Below are 20,485 nucleotides of genomic sequence, written 5' to 3'. Positions count from 1 at the left end.
ATCTCTCTAATAAGGACTAAAGATATGCTCAACAAGAACAGAATCATGCCTGGGGCTTAAAAGCTATTTAACTCTGACCTGAGTAAAAAAAATGGATATTGGAGGAGAACCTACAACCACTGCTTTACTAAACCAGCAGAATCCCCAAATAGTTGTTCTTATACCCACAGATCAGTGCAGTCCTCACCCCTCATCAAGGAAACTTCTCTTGGCAATAGATGGTGACCTCTACAGAAGACAACATCTAATAAAAATACAGTTGTAAAACCCCATCTCAATAGATACAGATACAGAAAGACTCCTACAGGAACAGAGGCATGCTGACAATGGGAGAGGTTGTCTTCCCCAGGGAAGAGCATACTTATTAGTTACCCAATCCCAAATAGTTTTATTCCTGAAAACATAAATACATGTAACATTTTACTGAGAGGGATTAGGGGGAAGACAGTAAAGGGAGGATAATCTCAAAAGTAAAAGAAAGTAGCTTCAATAAAAAAAAAAAAAATGGAACAGATTATTTTTATTTTCTTTTGTGTTTAGATAGGTGAAGACTCAAAGCCGTTTTGAAAAAGATGCCTTTGAGAAGTATCACTTCAATAACCCATTTCATCTAAGAAGTAAAGGGTTAACGTGAGATGGATTTTTGAAGCTATGAGAGAAGGAATGCAGCTGTCCCAGAATCTGAGCAAAAGCTTCTCTAAAATAAGATGACCACTGAAGATGGCACATCCAATCACTCTCTTTCAGTTATTACCAAATAGTTGGTAGTGTGACTGAATCAATGCTTGGTATTCAACCACCATCTAGTTACCTCATACGTTTATTAATATTGGCTATGTCTGAATGTTCAGACTTTGTCTTTCTAGAGCTTATATGACAGTAGGCTATTTCCCAGAAGTCTGGGTTAGTGGCCCCAAAGTTTTAAATGAAAAACACAGGTTTGAACAGATGAGAACCGGATTGAACCAGTAGTAACCGGTTAGAACTGGTTATAACTGGTTTGAACTGGATCGATCTGGTTTGAACGTTCAGAACTGGCTTTAACTGGCTTGAACCAGCTTGAACTTGTCAGAACCGTTTAAAACCGGTCAGAACTGCTTTCAACCGGTTTGACCCTGGCAGAACCAGCATAAACCGGATAGATCCAGCTTGGACTGGTCAAAACCAGTTTCAACTGGATAGATCCGGTTTGAACTGGTAAAAACCGGCTAGAACCGGTTTGAGTTCTGACCAGCTCAGACCGGTTGAAAACAGATCGATCCGGTTTGAAAAGGTCAGAAACCGATTTCAATCAGTCAGAACCGGTTTGAACTGGTCAGAACTGGTGTCAACCGCTTTTAACCGGTCACAACAGGCTTGAACCGGACAAAACTGGTTTTTGACTGATCAGAACCGGTTCGATTCGGTTTCAACCGGTTGGATCCTGTTTGAACCAGTCAAAACCGGTTTCAACCTGTCTGAACTGGTCTGAACAAGCTTGAACCTGTCAGAACCGGTTCGATCTGGTTTGAACCAGTCACAAGTGGTTTTAACCGCTTTGAACCGGTCAGAACTACTTTGAACCTGTCAGAACCAGTTTGAACCAGTCAGAGCCATTTTCAACCAGTCAGAAGCTGTTTCAACTGGTTCGAACTGGATCGATCTGATCAGAGCCTGTCAGAACCGGTTTCATCTGGTTTGAGCTGGTCAGAACCGGATTGAACCAGTTTGAACCTGCTTGAATATATGGAACAAAGCTCACAAAAGCTGAATTTTTTGTTTCATTTTCAGGAATCAAAGAGTTACTATTTTAACAACAACTATGCTGAGTCTATTAGGCAAAACTGTTCTGTAATAAAATATCAAGGATTAGGAGCAACCATTTACAGTGCTTAAATTTCTCAAGAGAAATACATTTTTGAATGTTTTATCATAATTACCAAATTAAAGTAATAAAACAGGGGATGTGATGAAAACAAAAAAACAAAACAAAACAAAACAAAACAAAAAAAAACAAAAAACGTTATGTCGGATTTATGAATTAAAGCAAGTATTATACTTAGTGTTTGCTTTGTTCTGTATTTAAAAGAGACTTGGAGATATGAGCAGATTTTTTTCCAATGATAGGTGTTTCCCAGTGATGGAAAACAGAGTGAATTGTGTGATTTGAGCCAGACATAGAGATAATGCTTTTCATGGAAAGAGTGGACAAACAGAGGTTGGAACTCACAGTGTAGCTATTCTGTGTCATCCACTGGCTTAGATTTCAGGTTAGAGAAGGCAGTATGGTCACCTAAACTGAAGCATCTGAGTAACTGTGTGGGCTCCAGTCTACTGTGGCAGGAGTGGACTTCTTGAAAATAAATGAAAACAAAAAGTTGTTTAAGGAGGCTTGACACCTGATAATGGAAGTTACTGGGCCCAAAAGTCAGTGATGAGTAATCACATACAAGATGCTAAGCAAGCTTAGGATACAGAGTTTTAAAGGAGGGCTGATGATTTCTACTTCCTACAAAGTAAAAATCTGAGAGCTGGTGAGATGGCTCACTGGGTAAAAAGTACCTTCAAGCCTAATGACCAAGGCAGAAGAAAAGAACCATCTCATACAGATTGTCCTTTGATCTCCACATACATCATAAGGCAGACAAAGTATACATACAAAACTAAAGAAATAGACAAATAGATAAATGAATAAATTTAAGAATAAAAAAATCAAAGGGTAGAACTGAGAATAAAGATCTGAATCATCATAAAAATAATGACATGATAATCTATTCTTACTTCTTCATCTTCAAATGTCTTTGATGATTCACTCATACAGCTATGAATTTTATGGGAGAGATGTCAGTAATCACTATTTTTCTTTCATCAATGCAAATAATTGAAAGATTAAGCAATATATTTCTTTCTCTATACAAAAATAATGCCAGTAGAAAATAAATTTTTAATAGCTTCCTTCAAACCCATCATTTCTGGAGATGTAGAAAAACAATAAGAAACTTAACCAAAACTATCACATTGCCTCATATAAATATGATTCATTTCCCAATATTAATCTTTCTTATTAAAATTCTATATAAATGCTTGGAGAATTCTTTCACATATTGGATGATAATGAAAATAAACCATTTTATTTCAATTAATATCATCACTTATGTATCTTTTGACAATTGGATTTCTAACTCTTTTAAGCATGTTGAGGACCATTCTGGTTACTTCCAGAAAATGACAGGACATTAATAAAGAAATAATTATAGCTACAGATCTAAAGGACAATGTGGGGAGGCAGGATGTGTGTGTGTGTGTGGGGGGGGTCATGTTATCAAAGTTCTGCTGATGCCCACATGAAGCAGAAAAATTCACCCTGAGTAGAATTGGCTGGAAGAGAATAAGAAGAGATAGTAAGATAAATTAAAAAAAAAAAAAGAAAGTTAATAATTGAAAGCTTTGGAAAAAGGAAAGTAGCAGGACAAAAAGCAAGGAAGTAACTTTGGCTAGTGAATGGAGAGATATGATAGACTTTTGGGGGCTAGAGCTTCAAATTCATACATGATGTGGAAAATGATGACAGGGGAGCCAAAGTCAATGAGGTACAGTCTATGTCCCAAGCCAAATAAGAGTGAAGTCAACATTTTTCTGGACCCTGAGAGATTGGATGTTGCCTGCCCTTATTGCTGAAGAGCATCTCTTACTTAATCCACCAATTCACATGGTCCTGTCTTCCAGAAATATCCTGTACACATATCCACAGTAAATGTTTCAGTAGCTACACAGGAACCATTTAGTTTAGCTACAGAGACATATAGTAATACACACTTAAATTCTATCCAGGTTTTCCCCCTAGAGTAACCCATTTTCTTAATGTTGAATTATAGTCTGTCATGTGAAAAGGATGTATTTTATTTATCCACCTAGTGACATATTCAAATTAAGAAAGAGCCTGTTGTAAACAGCCAGTTACAAGTTTTTGTATAAACATAAATTTTCAATTTATTTTTGTAAATACCACAAAGTACAATTACTGAGGTGTAGAGCAAAGGATGTATTTAGTTTTTATAAGTAACTGCCAAATCATCTTTCAAAATGGATGTGCCATTTTCAATAGAGAAGAATTCTATTTCTCATTCTCATCCATAATTTATATTGTTGAGGTTTTGGATTTTATATATTATAATAGGTATAAAGTAACATCTCATTGTTTTAATTGTATTTCCTAGGGATAGGAGGCTGTTTATGTGTTATATTCTTACTGGGCATCTGTTACTCCTTCAGTGAGACATATCTGTTTCGATGTTTTGTAAAATTTTAAATTGAGTCGTTCACATTAGTATTGTTGACATGTAATAATTTTTTATAAAGTCAAATGGAAATAATTTATGAGCAGAAACTTTTGTAAGTATTCTCTAAGTCTATCTTTTATTTGCCTTCTCATTCTGTTATAATACATGTTTAAAGGAAATGTAATGTTCTCTAGAGGACACCCTCTTGCTCCTTCTCTTCTCTTTCTCTATGGTGATATGTGTGTCTTTTAAGTAGGAATTTAGGTAAGAAGGCACTAATAATAAAACACAGTTTACCATCTTATTTTCTAACATCTTTTAACCAGAGAATAAGACAGAGTACAACACAGCCATGGTGCTTGGGTAAATGCTATGCTACTCAGGTCTCAGAAGTTGGATCATTAAGACAAAATAAACTAAAGAAAAAAATGTTGTGTTTTGTAGAATTATGTCTGGATAATTTATATTTTATTTACTCATTCACCTAATGTAGTACATATTGCTAGTCTCCACATTTGAATAATTAAAAAATACCTACTCTAAGCACCCATGTCTTACCTTATTTGTGTAAAGTTATAGGATTTCAAGTCACTGAGCACAAAGGTAAGAAAATGTTCTTGGAATAGAAAACACCAGATATTTTGGCAAATAGCCATTATTTTTCTTGACCTATGTAGAAATACTTGGCATACATATAAGCAGCCCACTGAAGGGGTCTGCATCGTCATAAATCAAGCAGCAGTTTAGAAACATAGCACTAACGATGTTAGAAAATGATTGTACTGTTTTTCAATGTGTTTGTGAAAATTCATAGACATATTAGAAATAATTATTTATCTTAACTAGTGGTCACCCATCTTCAGGGAAGATTTACAGGCATAGGATGGTCCCTGGTTTCTTAAAATTTCTTAGTAACTAGAACATGATTTTCATAGCAGTTTTACTATTGAATCTTGACATATTTCTTCCTTTTTTGTAAAATACTTTTGCAATTAAAAGATAATTTGAAATCTAAACTTTAAATATTTCTCAGGCTTCCCAATTGAACTTTCTTTTTCACCTGATGACCAGTTAGAGTGTTTTTTTTTCTTTCTTTTAAATCTAATCATCTTTTAAAAATTAAGTTTTAACATTATCAAAGAGAATAAATTGAACTACTATTTCAATTACAATTGCTCCTCTCATCTTCAGCTTCTCAAAAGTATATTCCATGCAATATATGCTATGTTTTGCTGGAAATAATTAATATTTTAAGTAGGTATCTTAGTTAGGGTTTCCATTGTTCCAATACAACACCATGGCCAACAAGGGGATTGAGGAGGAAAGAGTTTATTTGGTTTGCACTTCCAGATCATAGTCTGTCATTGGAGAAAGTCGGAGCAGGGATTCAAGCAGGGCAGGAACCTGGAGCCAGAAGCTGATACAGAGTCCATGGAGGAGAGCTGCTTACTGGCTTTAGTTCCCCCTGTCTTGCTCAGGCTGCTTTCTTATAGAACACAGGACTGATAGCCCAGAGATGGCTCCACCCAAAATGTGCTGAGACCCCTCTCATTGATTACTAAATGAGAAAATGCCTTACATCTGGATCTCATGGAGACATTTCCTCATCTGAGGCTCTTTACTCTCTGATGACCCTACCGTGTGTAAAGTTGACACAAAACCAGCCATAACATATATGTAGAGGACCTGGTGAAGGCCTATGTAGGCCCCAAGATTGTGTCTTCTATCTCTGTGAGCCCATGTGAGCTCTGCTTAGGTGATTTGGTGGGCCATGTTCTCCTGGTGTCTTCCATCCCCTCTGACTCCTAAGTATTTCCTTCTCTTCTGTGGCGTTCCAGATCTCTGATAGTGGGGACCTGAGAGAGTTCCAATTCAAGCTCTGTCTCCAAATAATGTCTGCATAACCACCTGCTGCCAGAGGGAGCCTCTATGGTGATGACTGGATAAGGCTCTACCCCCATGACCCACCCAACTGCATGATGTTCTTTCTATTTTTCTCAAACAACAGTCTCCCAAAAAAAAAAAAAAAAAAAAAAAAAAAACCACACATAGAGATGAAGTCTCTTTTTTTTTTTTTTTTTTTTTTTTGTTCCTGGACTTGGGGCCTGCCCTGGAGTGTGGTTGATGTGGTTGATATGTTTCTACATTTTAGATATGTTCTTAAGTCCATTTATAATCCTACTTAAATTCTAAAGGACTTCTAACTACTTATGATGTCTTTTCCCCCCTCCTCCTTTTCTTCTATTCCTCCTTCTTTTTTGTTTTTGTTTTTTAATAATCTTGAGCTATTTATTTCACTTGTATGGAATGTGCATCACTAAATTCTAGAATTCATCATCAGCGAGAGAATCAACACAGAGATTCCTGTAAATTACATGATATTGTCACAGCTATCTCAGTATGGAGCCCATCCGCTCATCTCTCTGATAGTATAATTTCCATTGAAAGAATAAAGACACGATTCATAATGCAGAAGACAGGGGCCGAGTCTATTGCAGTGTGAAACAGGAGCATATATTATCAAGGGGGAAGTGCAGAGGAGACAGTTATTGTAAATCACATTCTGTGCAGGCCTAGCATGTTCTAAAATTTCTAGAACAAACAGCTTTGATCCTGTTTGGATGAGTGACAGGCCTGTTTGCAGTAACTCTTTCAGGGGCAAGCTCAGTGGTGTACATCATAGATTATACACCTTTCTTCCTTCCCAGAAAGCCTCTTGCTCTATACTAAACCTATGAGAAAATCTAGAGCCAGATTTAAATAGCGGATTGCCAATAGCTTCACCAGCAGCGTAGGGCATTCTGACTCTTGCCAGAACCAGAAATGTGACTATGGCTTCATTCTGCTGCCCTGTTATTAATATCCTGCCGAGCCAGGAATTTGTTTTGTAGCTAGTGATTATGAATAAAATGTTGGCTCCAGTGTCCTCCAAACTTGCTAATATCTAAGAGCTACCTAAGAGTATGCACTCAATATACTCCGTTAAACGTGTTATTGAAGTTATTATATTTCTATGTTTTAGTTATAGAGGTTAACCTTTACTTGACTTTGTCCTCAAACTTTGAAAGACTTTAGCCACTCAGGTGCTTTCTATTATGATATTTAAGAAGCCCTTCAGATCTAAGGTTACATGAAATCATTTACCTTATTTTATAAGGCAAAATATTGAGGAATTATCTTCTAAGAAACAAGTAATAAGCCATAGTTACAACTAATGAGTTGCTATTGAATTTGTACAGAGAAATCAAAGACTTTCTCTTTTACAGCTCGGGATGCTGATCTCATCTGCATGGTAGCTTGCCATTGATATCTTAATCTTATTGACAGAAATGTAAAAAAGCAAAGCATCATTTCAGTTCTGCGTTGAATCTGCTGAATGTTTGCAATTTGAAAGGAACAGACTGTGTAACTGCCAGTACTCTTTTCTGTCTATTAGTCAACTGATTCTTAGACATATTTTTAATTTCTGCAAAATCTTGTTTATCTCTCTTTGGGAGAGTCATTCCTTTGTATGCTTAATTCATTCACTGATGAGTTTTTGTTTTGAACCTCTACTAAATAGAAAATATTGGTTTGGATCTGTGTGATCAATTCCTGCAAGTAGGATTACTTTTTAATTGCAGTATTGATTGTAGCAGGTGCAGTGGGTGGAACAGGTCCTGTGACTTCATGCACCAGACATGTCACTATTGAAAGGGAGAAAAAGCTACAAAAGCCAGAATTTCAGGTTTCTATTTATCTCATGACCCTATGAAAGTTGACATGTGTCATCAGTAGTGACATACCAAAGCATACCAAAGATTCAGATATCTTTGGCATAGGTTCTGAAAGCTAAGACAATTCTCTGAATTTTTATAGTCTTGATAACATAACACTCCAAGTTCTTTTATCTAGAGAATGAGAATGTAAGGATTTTTTTTTTTTTGGTCAGCAAGGTCAGATGAAAAGCAGTGCTTTTTTTTCTTTTTTCTTTTTTTTTTCTTTTGTATTATCTAGTCACAGACTGCCTTATTGTTTTAGATGACAATGCATGAGGGGGAAAAAATGGAATTCTAGGAGCTTTCAGTTTAGAGAGTGAAGTATAATGGCAGCCTCAAAGTGTCATTAGTGGCAAATCTGAGTTTGAAACAACAAAAACGAGTAATTTTAGAAAGCGGCTATAGGAGGCTGATAGATCTGACTCAGATGCTTTATTAGCTCCCTTTTACAACATTTTTTAAAGATTTATTTATTATGTATACAGTGTTCTGCCTGCATATATGCCTGTAGGCCAGAAGAGGGCACCAGATCTCATTATAAATGGTTCCAAGCCACCACGTGGGTAGTGGGAATTGAACTCAGGACCTCAGAAGAGCAGCCAGTGCTCTTAGCTGCTGAGCCATATTTCCAGGTTCATCTTTGCTGCTTGGTAAATATAATCTATATAACCCTTAGCTAGGAATAGTATTTGCTTCATTAGCACTTCTGGAGTAAGACAACATATATCTGTAGAAAATCAGAAGTGCTCATAAAATACAAATGAAACACAATGCCTGTAGGAGAAGAACTTTGCTCACTATAACCAGTGAATATGCCAAGAAAGAGAGAGAGGATCCAATTAAAGGATGAAAAGAATTTCAGGGAGCAACACGATAAGAGATGGTTCTGGAGCAGAGGACATCAGAAGTGTGACACCAAAGCGTAGTCCCATGGGAAAGAGGATTAACTAGAGATTCCTAAGGGCATATCATACAATTCCATATACCATTGTCACAGTAAAATTAAACATATACCACATTTAGAATCTACCAAGTTCTGCCTCTTATGGAACTAGGGGAACAGGGTTTGTTTCTGACTTTTACTGGCTTTTGAGACCCTAATCCTCATATTGGGTCACCTTGGCCAGCCTTAATAAATGGGGAGGTGTTTAGCCTTACTGAAACTTAATATGCCATGTTTAATTGATACCCAACAGGAGACCTGCCCTTTCCTGGATGGAGGCAGAAGATAAGGATATTAAGGGGTGAGAGGAGAGAGGGGGAGAGGGATTGGGATGGGAGGATGTGGGGGGAGGCTGTAGCTGAGATATAAGATAAATAGAAGGGTTAAAAAACAAAAAGAATCTACCAAGCTCTGACCTTCACATTTGATATCTCAGATTAGTATTAGCATAACTCATGGGGTTTTTCTACTACCTACTACAGGACTCATAATTAATGAGTTAGTACATAGTAAAGTCGGGTCTTAGAATGGGAAATTCAAAGCCCTCTCTCTAATCTCTTTGTACACCTTCTGGGCATTTGATATTACATATCAAACATCTTTTATGTGACTTTTAAATAACTTATTGAATCAAACTTCATCATATATATGTACAATGCATACATATATTTGTTTTACCAAAACTTTTGTTAAGGTTATTCCTATGCATTCTTTTTATCTGTCTATTTCTCAGTTAATAGTATAGCACAGAATGTCAATTTCAGATATTTAAGATTTTTCTCTGTTTCTAGTAATGGATGTTAGTATGGAACCTTAAAATAACTTCATGTTACTTTTAATGGTATGCTATATTCTTGCTTTCATTTTGTAATTATTAAAAAGCACTTAATATTTCCTGTTACCTTCCTTGTAGGTTCAGTATTGTACACTTCTCATTTTAATTGCAAATAACCTTTCAATTTTTCTTCCTAAGCCAAGTTTGACATTAACAATCTCAAAAGGGACTTTGCCACCTTGAAACATTGATGGAGATGTAGGGACCACAGCGACAAAGTGAGTAGATCTGGACAGCAAAAGGGTCCTAGGTTTTCGTTGTCATTTTCACTTCAGAATAGCAGTGAGAAATCATGCAATTTCTATAGGTCAACAAAGGAGGTGACTGGGGGTCAGGGTGTTTTAATAATTAAGTGATGTCTGGACAGAAAATTCATGAATGGCCCCATAAGTAGGGTGTCAAGAGATCCCAGCTACGACCATGAGAAGCAGCATATACAGGGGTCATCTGCAACTCTAAATGTCACTCCAAAGAGTCTCCTGCCAGGAGAAGCTCAAAGCAAAGATGGAGTCATGGCCAGTCTCTGCTCAGAAGATCCACACCAACAGTAACATCCTAGTTAGGACTCAATTGAGACAAATAAGGATTAAGATGTGTTTTCAATACAACTATGACTTTTAATAGTCCACAGAATCACAGTGTTTGTATGAGGTGGTGTTAATAGCAGTTTCTCTGCCAGCCTGGTCCCAGAGCTGTGTCACACAGAGACACTGTATTAGATATAAAGCTATTGGCCAGTTATTAGCTTTTCTTATTGGCTAGCTCTGTCTTAAATATTATCCCATTTCTATTAACTAAGTGTTTCCATGTGTTACCTGAGAGAGGGTTCGGACCACTTCTCTCTCAAGTGTATACATCTTGAATCTTTACTACATCTCCCAGAATCTTCCTTGTCTCCCTGTCTCACTTGCTTTCCCATCAGCCAACAGGACTTTATTCATTAACCAATAAGAGAAACATATTTACAGAATGATTTCTCCCATCAAGGTGGCACAAGGGTAGAACATAGGCGCTTGGGTTGACTTGGAAAATGTTCAGTTTCTGAACATAGAAATTTTACTGACTAATATTACTGATTTGGAAATGCACTATACATTTAAAATCAATAATGGCTATTTAATTGCCATATTTCCTTTCAGGACTGGCCCTGCATTCTCTTTGTTTACATACAGGATTCAAAGAAGACACATGAAAGCAAAACATTTACATTTAAATTGTGCTTGTGCTGATTTTAGAGATGGTGTTCTTATAGACATCATAATAGTCTGTCACAATAAATTCAGTGATTAATCCATTTTGTGGTTATTTCTTGACAGTTGGTTATAACAGAATTTGTCTATAGACTTTTTGTAATACTATAAAACTCATGTTTAATTTAAATAAAATTATCAGAAAAGAAAGAATGCATAAAGGGCTGCATCACAGGAGTACATTAAGTTTTAAAAAGCTATAACTAAGAGCACATTGCTATTAAAGAATAAAATATTATTTTGATCCATGGATATCTGACAAATAAAAAGTATGTATAAACTTTTTGTTCATAGTAGTCACCATTAAAGCTTAGAGGAACTCCATGTTATTAAATGAATCCAGAGAAATAGAGAAAACATTTACAGTTGGGTAAACTTCTACTCTTTTCTTAATCTCATTTTTAAAATCTCCTTTTAAACAACCCCTTGTTTATATCAATCATTTCCAAAGTAAATTCAAACAACCTGCTTAGCTCTCATTCTTCCTTAAAAAGAAGAGGATCTCCCCCAACCCGTCCCTACAGTAGTTGCTGATCTATTTCCTTCAACTGATGTAGACTCAGTAGGCTAAAGCCTCTCTAACTCGGCCCACCCACTGTCAAGGATTACATGCTATTTCATTTTATCTTGGTGTGTGTCATGTATTCATTCGTATGATACAGCCTAGCTAATAGAGCAGGGTAGCTCTTAAGGCTAAAGCTACAATTTACTCCGGGGACCTGAACTTTTGTATTCCTGGTATTCTTGATATCACCTTTAGAACTTCAGGTTGTTTACCCAGCTGGCTTCAGATGTGGCAGAGCCTGGAGGTTGATGTTGCTGCAATTACTTCCCACTTTAGCTTTTGAGACAGGATCTCTCATAGGCCCTGGAGCTCATTGATTTAGCTCAGATAAGTGCCCAGCAAGCCACAGGGATCTTCCTGCCTCCTGCTTCCCAACACTGGGATTATAGATGTGTGGGGCCATCCCTGGCATTTCACAAGAGTACTGGGGATCTGAAATCAGCTCCTACTACCTACAGAGCAACCACTTCACCAAGTGAGCCACACTTAAATCTCACATTCCTTTCTGACATCTGCCTTCAGGGTACTTGATTGCTGAAAAAAACATGAATCCTTCCTTCACAGCTTCATAGTTCTTCATAGCTCCACTGTGTAACATTCTCACATTCCAAACCAAATTTCAGTGTGAATTTCAGAAGCTACAAACTGATGGGAGATGTCATTCTGCAAATATGTTTCTCTTATTGGTTAATGAATAAAACACTGTTGGCCATTAGGAAAGCAAGACAGGTGGGAGTGGGAGACAAGAAGGAGAGAGGAAGGAGTAGGGAGGAGTTTCAAGATGGAGGACCTACAGGGTAGTACGCTGGGCCCTCTCTCCAGTAAGATGAGACCACATGGAAATATTTAGGTCAATAGAAAGAGGTTAATATTTAAGACAGAGCTATCCCATAAGAAATACTAGTAACAGGCCAACAGCTTTATATCTAATACAGCATCTCTGTGTGTTATTTGGGGCTGGAGCAGCATTGGGACCAGACCAGAGGGAAAAACTGCTCTTAACAATAAACCACACTCAAATCCTACTCAAAATCTGGGAGCCTGTCCTTATCACACGTCTGTAAATCAGGTAAGGGCAGGGGAGAAGGCAGGTGAAGTGTGTGGGAAAGCAAAGCGTGGGATGGAAATGAATGCTTTTACATAGACATTATAGTGGTCATCCACCAATGTTGCTTTCACATTCATCTCAGCTAAATAGTGCATATCCAGGGTTTCAGCCTATTGCTTGATCCATGAATGTAGGGACTTGGGCTGCTGCTCATTGCTTTTCTTTAAATTATCTAGTGTTTTAGGAGCATCTGCTCACCCTGCTGTCCTTGAATGCCCCATTCCTAGCATTCTATTTCAAGGAGGACAGTTGTCACTTTCTTGGGTCTCTTTGTTCCAGATTACTCTATGTTAAAGCTGATTTTTTTTTGTGTGTGTGTGTGTGTATCTTTGGCTGTCCTGGTGCACTTTGTAGACCAGGCTGGCCTCTAATTCACAGAGATCCACCTGCCTCTACTTTTCAAGCCTAGGACTAGAGGCTGAATCTTATAGGAACTGCCTTTAAGCATCTCCTCTAGGATACTAGATGGATTGGAGGTTGTTTTCAGTCCTAATTAAGTAATAAGAACAATTTTATATTGCTTCTCATTTCTCAACATTCTTTCAGGGTAGAAACTTGGGGCATAAGCCTAGACTCCTTGTGTATCCTAGTAGCCTTCCCATATCACCTCTGCCATCCAGTTACTCTGTGCTCCTGTTTTCTTTCCAGCTACTACAAATTCTTTACTCTAAAAATTACAAGAAGCTTCAGGTGAGTTTAAGTTGACAGATCATTTATTATTCCCCCCCCATACACACCAGGGCACCTGGATCACTGTCTGGAGGCAGAGATGAGGTCATTTACTGCAACACCACTGGGTTGAGTGCCATTGCCATGGCTGCTATCACTGGATACTGGATTCTGCTACTTGCTCGGTTGACTCTGTACTGTATGGTCTGCTGTTGGCACCATCAATAAAGCCATGATTAATTCTAAAAAGGACTCAACTTCCCTACCACGAATGCCTAATAGGTAAAACTTCAAGGGACTGAAGATTAGAATTACCTATTTTCTTAACTTTTGTTTTGGAGGATGACATCTAAATGCTCTCCACATTGCAAATGGGTAGAACTATTATAGTCCTTTTCCAAATTTACATCTCTACCTTTTCTATCCTGCTTGATACCCTGAATTCCAAGTTAAGCAGCGCATCCGTTTAGCCTCTTATTTCTTAGTGTTAGCAATGATCACCATCAGAAATCTAACCCCCAGTGTAAGATCTCCCCACTGTGTGTGTGTGTGTGTGTGTGTGTGTGTGTGTGTGTGTGTGTGTGTGTGTAAGGGTGGGGAGTTGGAATAGTTGTTCCTGCCCTCCTCCCTTCAGTATCCTGTTGACCTGGCCCCTCATCCTTTGATTGAAGTGTTAGCTCCTGTAGGTGGTTCTTTTTGCCAGATCTCTGGGCCACTGGGACTCTGGAACTAATCCCTCCCCAGCTCCTTCAAGCCTATGGGTAGAGGTAATGACATGAGAGGCTGCACCATCCCTTGCGGTTTCTGTATGCACTACCCTCATTTTTGTAAATCGCCCTTTAATTAAATCCTCCTCAAATTATCCTAATTTGAGTGTACCATCTGTTTCTGGCTGGAACCCTCAATGACACAGGCAGCCTCAAAAGTAGCAAATGCCCCATATAGAGACTTCTCTCCCTGCACCCTAGGGCGGATCTGCCCCATGCTGAACGCTGCATGCTTCCTTTTTATTTTCCCTGCTGTGGTCCTTTATGTAGACACCCTTCAAAAAAGAAAAAGCAAGCTCAGAACTGTTCTACTGTAATGATTCAGTACCAAACCCAGAGGGAAGAGATTTCCCAAAACAATACCATGTAAACTAGAGAAACAAAACAAAACAATATATCAAATGTAAGAGTGATTTGCTTTTAATTTTAACCTCTAAATAAGGGCAAAAATTAACTCTCCAAAATACTGAATTTGTTTTTACCCTTACCATAATACTTTGTAATTGAGAATGGAATTTGACATCCAAAGTGTGAGAGAAAAGAATCCCAGAAGAGGTGTGGGCCACTACTTATGCTGGAGCATTAAACTAAATGACATTTTAAATCTATAATGTGTGTTTCAGACTGTTTTATTGGAATGAGTAGCACAGCCAGTTAGTGAGATTAACAGACTAATTGGGAACTGCATCTAATATCTACTTTTTTTTTTCATTTATAGAATCAGGAAGATATCCAAATGTTAAACATTAAAGGGTGTAATGTGATTTTTGTGACATCAGAATTTACTTTTAGCATTTTTATGTTTTACACATTACAGTTTTGTTGTAAATATACACTTATATACATATAATATATATTACATTATGTAATATATATTATATACATATAATATACATTACATTATGTAAATAATTATATATATAACTATATATATAGTTTTGTTTCCAGTTGAAATAATGTTGAAGAATAGACTCAGTAGTTTACATCAAATGAGTAAAAACTAAAAATGAAATGAACTAGGAAGGAAATTTCAGGCAACAGAACAGGGAGATTTGACATGATGACTTTTAAGGATCCATTCTTAGCACTTCTCTTTTAATCATACTAGGAACATAATTTCCCATTCTGCCAAGGCAGAAACTCAAAAGTAGATATGACTACCTGACTTACTCATACCGCCGTTCTCACAGAAAGGGAAGATGCCTTTTGTTGGAGAAGAAGAAACCAGTGTTGCCTCATACATGTTCAATACACACACACAAGCAGCTTCCTGTGAGTCGCTTCTTGAAATTTGAATTTACTTGTAGGATCAAGCATGCCCTATGACTATGGCAAGCTCATCGGGCCAGATGATCGGTGCTGTAACCAATAATAGTAAGCAAATCTTTCAGCTGTCTTTACCTTTCAGGGGAATTGTATCTTCTCCCCAAAGCCCACGGGACTAAACCTAGAGTCATGATTCTAGCAAACTTCAGATATGAATAGTTTATTATAAATTGTGAATTTTGTAGAATTTTTAAAAAATACAAACCACATTTTACAATAGTTTTAGATTACTAAGAGATTAGGACTACCTATATGCCACACTCAATTTCACCATTGTTACTGTTTTATATTAATAGGATATACTTGTAAAGTAAATTGATGAAATAATTATATATGCATTCAGTAGCTCGATTGTATACCTTAGCTATATTTTCTTGGTTTTTACTCAGCATTCTTTTTCTGTTACTGAATTATAGCAGATTAGTAGACTTCATTCAGTTATCATGCCTATGGAGGTTTCCCTTGGGCTGGTTTCTCATGCCTTGCTTAGTTTTGATGGCCTTAGTGAGTGCTTGTGCATTTGTGTGATCTATGTGACTCCTGATGCCAGCACTAATCTATTCTCAGTTGGAGACTTTACATGGTAAAAAACAACTATTTATAATGTATTCAGCATTTCAAAGAGTATTAAAAAGAAGTATTTCCTTAATTTTGCCCCCCACAAGTAAATCCTTAAACAGAAAGAACAAGAAGTCATATGGGGAAAGATATCTGGGTGGGGCAGGGCATCATAGTAGGGCTGTCCCTGTGGAGGAAGTGTGGGTGAGCCAGCCCTGAGGACATGGAGTGGGAAGGCCAGGCCCATGGTCTGTTGTGAGGTGATATGGGAGAGGGAGAGATACCATCCTTACCCTTCGTCTTTCACACCCCTGCCACCTTCTGCCGTCAGGAAAAGCTGGTTCTAGGGATAGGATAGTGGGAGAGATGATCTTGCTGCCCACCAGCTAAAGCACTGGTGTGTGTGTGTGTGGGGGGGTGAACCCTGTACCTCACCCAGGCAGGACAGTAGAGCTGACTCTGTTGATGAGGTTCAGGTGATCATCACTGTGAATGTGTATTGGAGACTTGGCTCCACCCTTTATCTGCCATGTGGTGGTATGGGAGAGGGAGAGATGACCTCTCACCTCCCGGATCTGGCTCAGGGTCCCAAGAGTAGGAGAACACGCCCTACCCCTCACCTGCTTGTTCAGGTGGTAAGCTGGCAGCCTGACCCACTACCCAGGGTTGGAAACAGGACTACAAGGTAGCCAACCACAACATTGGCCTCATCTGTGAACTTCTGGAATGTGTGCAGGGGCGGAACCTGCAGGTCCCAAGCTACAGAATCTTCATGACACACGGCAATAATAGGATATTCAAGAGGGGTCCCAATGAGGGCCCAGTATTGATAGTGAAGCAGAGGCCAGAGGCCTTGATTCAGACCAATGACTCCATGCAAGGAACACTTTTAAGTAAAGATATTTGGACTAAAGGTATACCATGTGACTCACTGGGCCACACTACAGTTTCCTAGTGCCGATTATTTTTTTTTTTTAAAGAAATGCTATTGTTCATCTTGGGTATTAATGAAAAGAAAAAAACATGACATGGTAGGAGTGGGGATACTCTTGAACAGGAAGTGGCATAAAAATATATTGAATACTAGGGACCAGATGGGAAATGGCAGAAGAGTAGCTCATTTGGAAAGATGAGGGTAAGACACAAGTGTTTGCCGGACTGAGATATGTTCTAAGGTACATTCCTTCAGGTAACGTGAGCTTCTGTCCACTTCTTCAGGCCATGTGAGCTTCTGCATCCCTTAACTCCACATAAGTCATTGTGTCATTGTGTGACTTGAAAGATATTATAATGGGCCTGCAGATGTGTTTTTCTGTATTTCCTGTTTCAGAGTCTGTGGAAAGAGAGAAATATCATCTGGGGATACATACATACGTGCCTATATGTGTGTGTGTGTGTGTGTTTGTGTGTGTGTATATATATATATATATATATATGTATATATATATATATATATATATATAATTTTTAAATTTAAATTAGAAACAAGATTGTTTTACATATCAATCCCAGTCTCCTGCACTCTCCTGTCCTCCCCTGTTTCCCCCATCAACCCCCATTCCATCCCCTTTCTTCTCCCCAGGGAGGGTGAAGCCTTCCATGGGAAGTCTTCAAGGTGTGTCATATCATTTTGAGCAGGGCCCAGGCCCTCCCCCATGGTCTAGGCTGAGGTAATATACCTCTAAGTGGAATGGGCTCCTAAAGTCCACTCATATACTACAGATAAATACTGACCCACTACCAGAGGTCCCATAGACTGCCCAGTCCTCCCAACTAACACCACATTCAGGGAAACTGGGTCAGTCTTATGCTGGTTTCTCAGCTATCAGAATGGAGTCCATGAGCTCCCCCTTGTTCAGGGCAGCAGTTTCTATGGGTTTCTGTAGCCTGGTCTTGACTCCTTTTCTTATCACTTTTCCCTGTCTGCAACTGGATTCTAGGAGTTCTTCTCAGTGTTTTGCTGAGGGTATCTGCGTCTGCTTCCATCAGTTACTAGATGAAGGCTCTAGGATGGCATATAAAGTAGTTATCAATCTCATTATTGGGGAAGGGCATTTAAGGTAACCTCTCCACTGTTGCTTAGATTGTTAGTTGGGATCATCCTTGTAGATCTCTGGACATTTCCCTAGTGCCAGATTTCTCTTAAAACCCATAATGGTTCTCTCTATTATGGTATCTCCTTTTTTGCTTTCCTCAACTCTTTTCCTGCTCAATCTTCTTGCTCCTTCATGCCTACCTCTGCCCTCCTCTTCTCCCTAACTCCCCACCCTATGCTCCCAATTTGCTTGGGAGATCTTGTCCCTTTCCCCTTCTCCAGGGGACCATGCATGTCTCTCTGAGGGTCCTCCTTGTTTCTTAGCTTTTATGGTGGTATGGACTGTAGGCTGGTAATCCTTTGCTCTATGTCTAAAAGCCAAATATGAGTGAGTACATACCATGTTTGTCATTTTGTGACTGGGTTACCTCACTGAGGATAGTTTCTTCTAGTTCCATCCATTTCCCTGTGAATTTCAGGATTCCATTGTGTTTTTCTGCTGAGTAGTACTCCACTGTATAAATGTACCACATTTTTTCCATCCATTCTTCAGTTGAGGGGCATCTAGGTTGCTTCCAGGTTCTGGCTATTAAAAATAATGCTGCTATGAACATAGTTGAACAGATGTCCTTGTTGTATGAATGCATATCTTTTGAGTATATGCCTAAGAGTGAAATTACTGGATCTTGAGGTAGACTGATTTCCATATTCCTGAGGAACTGCCATACTGAAGTGGCTGAAGGAGTTTGCATTCTGACCAATAGTGGAGAAGCGTACCCCTTTCTCCACATCCTCTCCTGAATAAACTGTCTTTGGTGTTTTTGATTTTAGCCATTTTGACAGGTATAAGATGATATCTCAGAGTTGTTTTGATTTGCATTTCCTTGATGGCTTAGTATGTTGAGCACTTTCTTAAGTGTCTTTCAGCCATTTTAGATTCCTCTATTGAGAGTTCTCTATTTAGTTCTGTACCCTACTTTTGAATTGGATTATATGGTGTTTTGGTAACTAGCTTCTTGTGTTCTTTGTATATTTTGGAAATCATCCCTCTGTCAAATGTGGGGTTGATGAATGAGATTTTTTTTTTTTTTTTGCAATTGTTTTGTATGACATTGATAATTTAGCTATGGCTTCAGGGGCAAATAATAGGAACCATACAAATAAAGGCTTAAAATATTACAATTTGTCCCACCAAAAGTATGCAGATCTCAAGTCTAAGGCAGACAGTTTATCATTTCTTAACAGACAACCACCTCATGCCACAAGATGCTGTACTTTTCGTTAATCTCCCCCCCCCCAAATAAGTAGGAAATGTTAAAGAAACAAACAGTTATCTACATAGTTTACACAGTGAAAAGAGCAACAAAAATATGTCATGTAGAATTCACAGTTTCATAGGCTTTGCAGTTAGGGTCTGGGATAGAGAAGATAAATCACCATAAGGCTATAGCATGAATAGTAAAACCTTGAATTTGTTTTTAGAATCTGACCTACATTTTATTCTAAATAAGTTTTTGACTTCTGAAATAAACCACTCAACAAAAATAGAAATCATGCAATGTCAGACTGTTAATAAAGTCATGTAAAATAATCCATTATGTATTTAGCTCATTCACACTACCCAATTAGAAAAGACAATGCTACATTTTTTTTTCTTCTTTGAACCATTAAAAACTGAAAATTGTATCATAAAGCTTTCTCATAAGTATTTTATTCTGAACTATAATAATATTTTTATTTTCCATGTAACTTGGAAAAACATGATTATTATGTTATTCTTAAGGATTGTTAAATTAAAATAAGCTACACAATTTTACTTCTACAATTCTAAATGTATATAACTGATAACGTAAAAAAATGTCAAACCTGTGACCCTCACTCCCCCCCCCCCAATTGCTGCCATCAAAGCCTGGGACAGGCAGGAGAGCTGACATTGTAATCATAAAAGCAGGAGGGCCGTTTCTGACCTCCCAGGAGTGCAGGGCCTGCACCTCACCAGGGAACACAAGTCAACCCTGCTAGTTCAGCTGCAGGTAGGTGAGCCAACCCTGAAATCATGAGCATGAGAGAGCTGTCCCTATTATCCATCTGTCTAATGGCAGCAATGGGTGGGGAAGAGTGTTACCCTCTGCCCCACCCATCAATGCCTGAGACAGGTTGGAGAGTTGGCCCTGTGGTCATAAAAGTGGGAGAGTTATCCTTGACCCCCACCAGCTGCGATGGGCAGGAGAGCTGCCTGGGCAGCAAACACAGCCAACCCTGTTGGTGGAGGTGTGAGTGAGCAAGACTTGAAGTTATGAGCACAGGGGAGCTGTTCCCATTATTCAACTGTCTTTAGGTCATAAGAAAGGAAAAGCTGTCCTTGCCCCCCCCCCCACCAATTACAACACTTGGGAGAGCAGGCCCTCCATC

Source organism: Phodopus roborovskii, unplaced genomic scaffold (assembly GCF_943737965.1).
Source record: "Phodopus roborovskii unplaced genomic scaffold, PHOROB, whole genome shotgun sequence".
Lineage (NCBI taxonomy): Eukaryota > Metazoa > Chordata > Mammalia > Rodentia > Cricetidae > Phodopus > Phodopus roborovskii.
The sequence above is the reverse complement of the archived record's forward strand: the minus strand, read 5'-3'. Positions refer to the sequence as shown.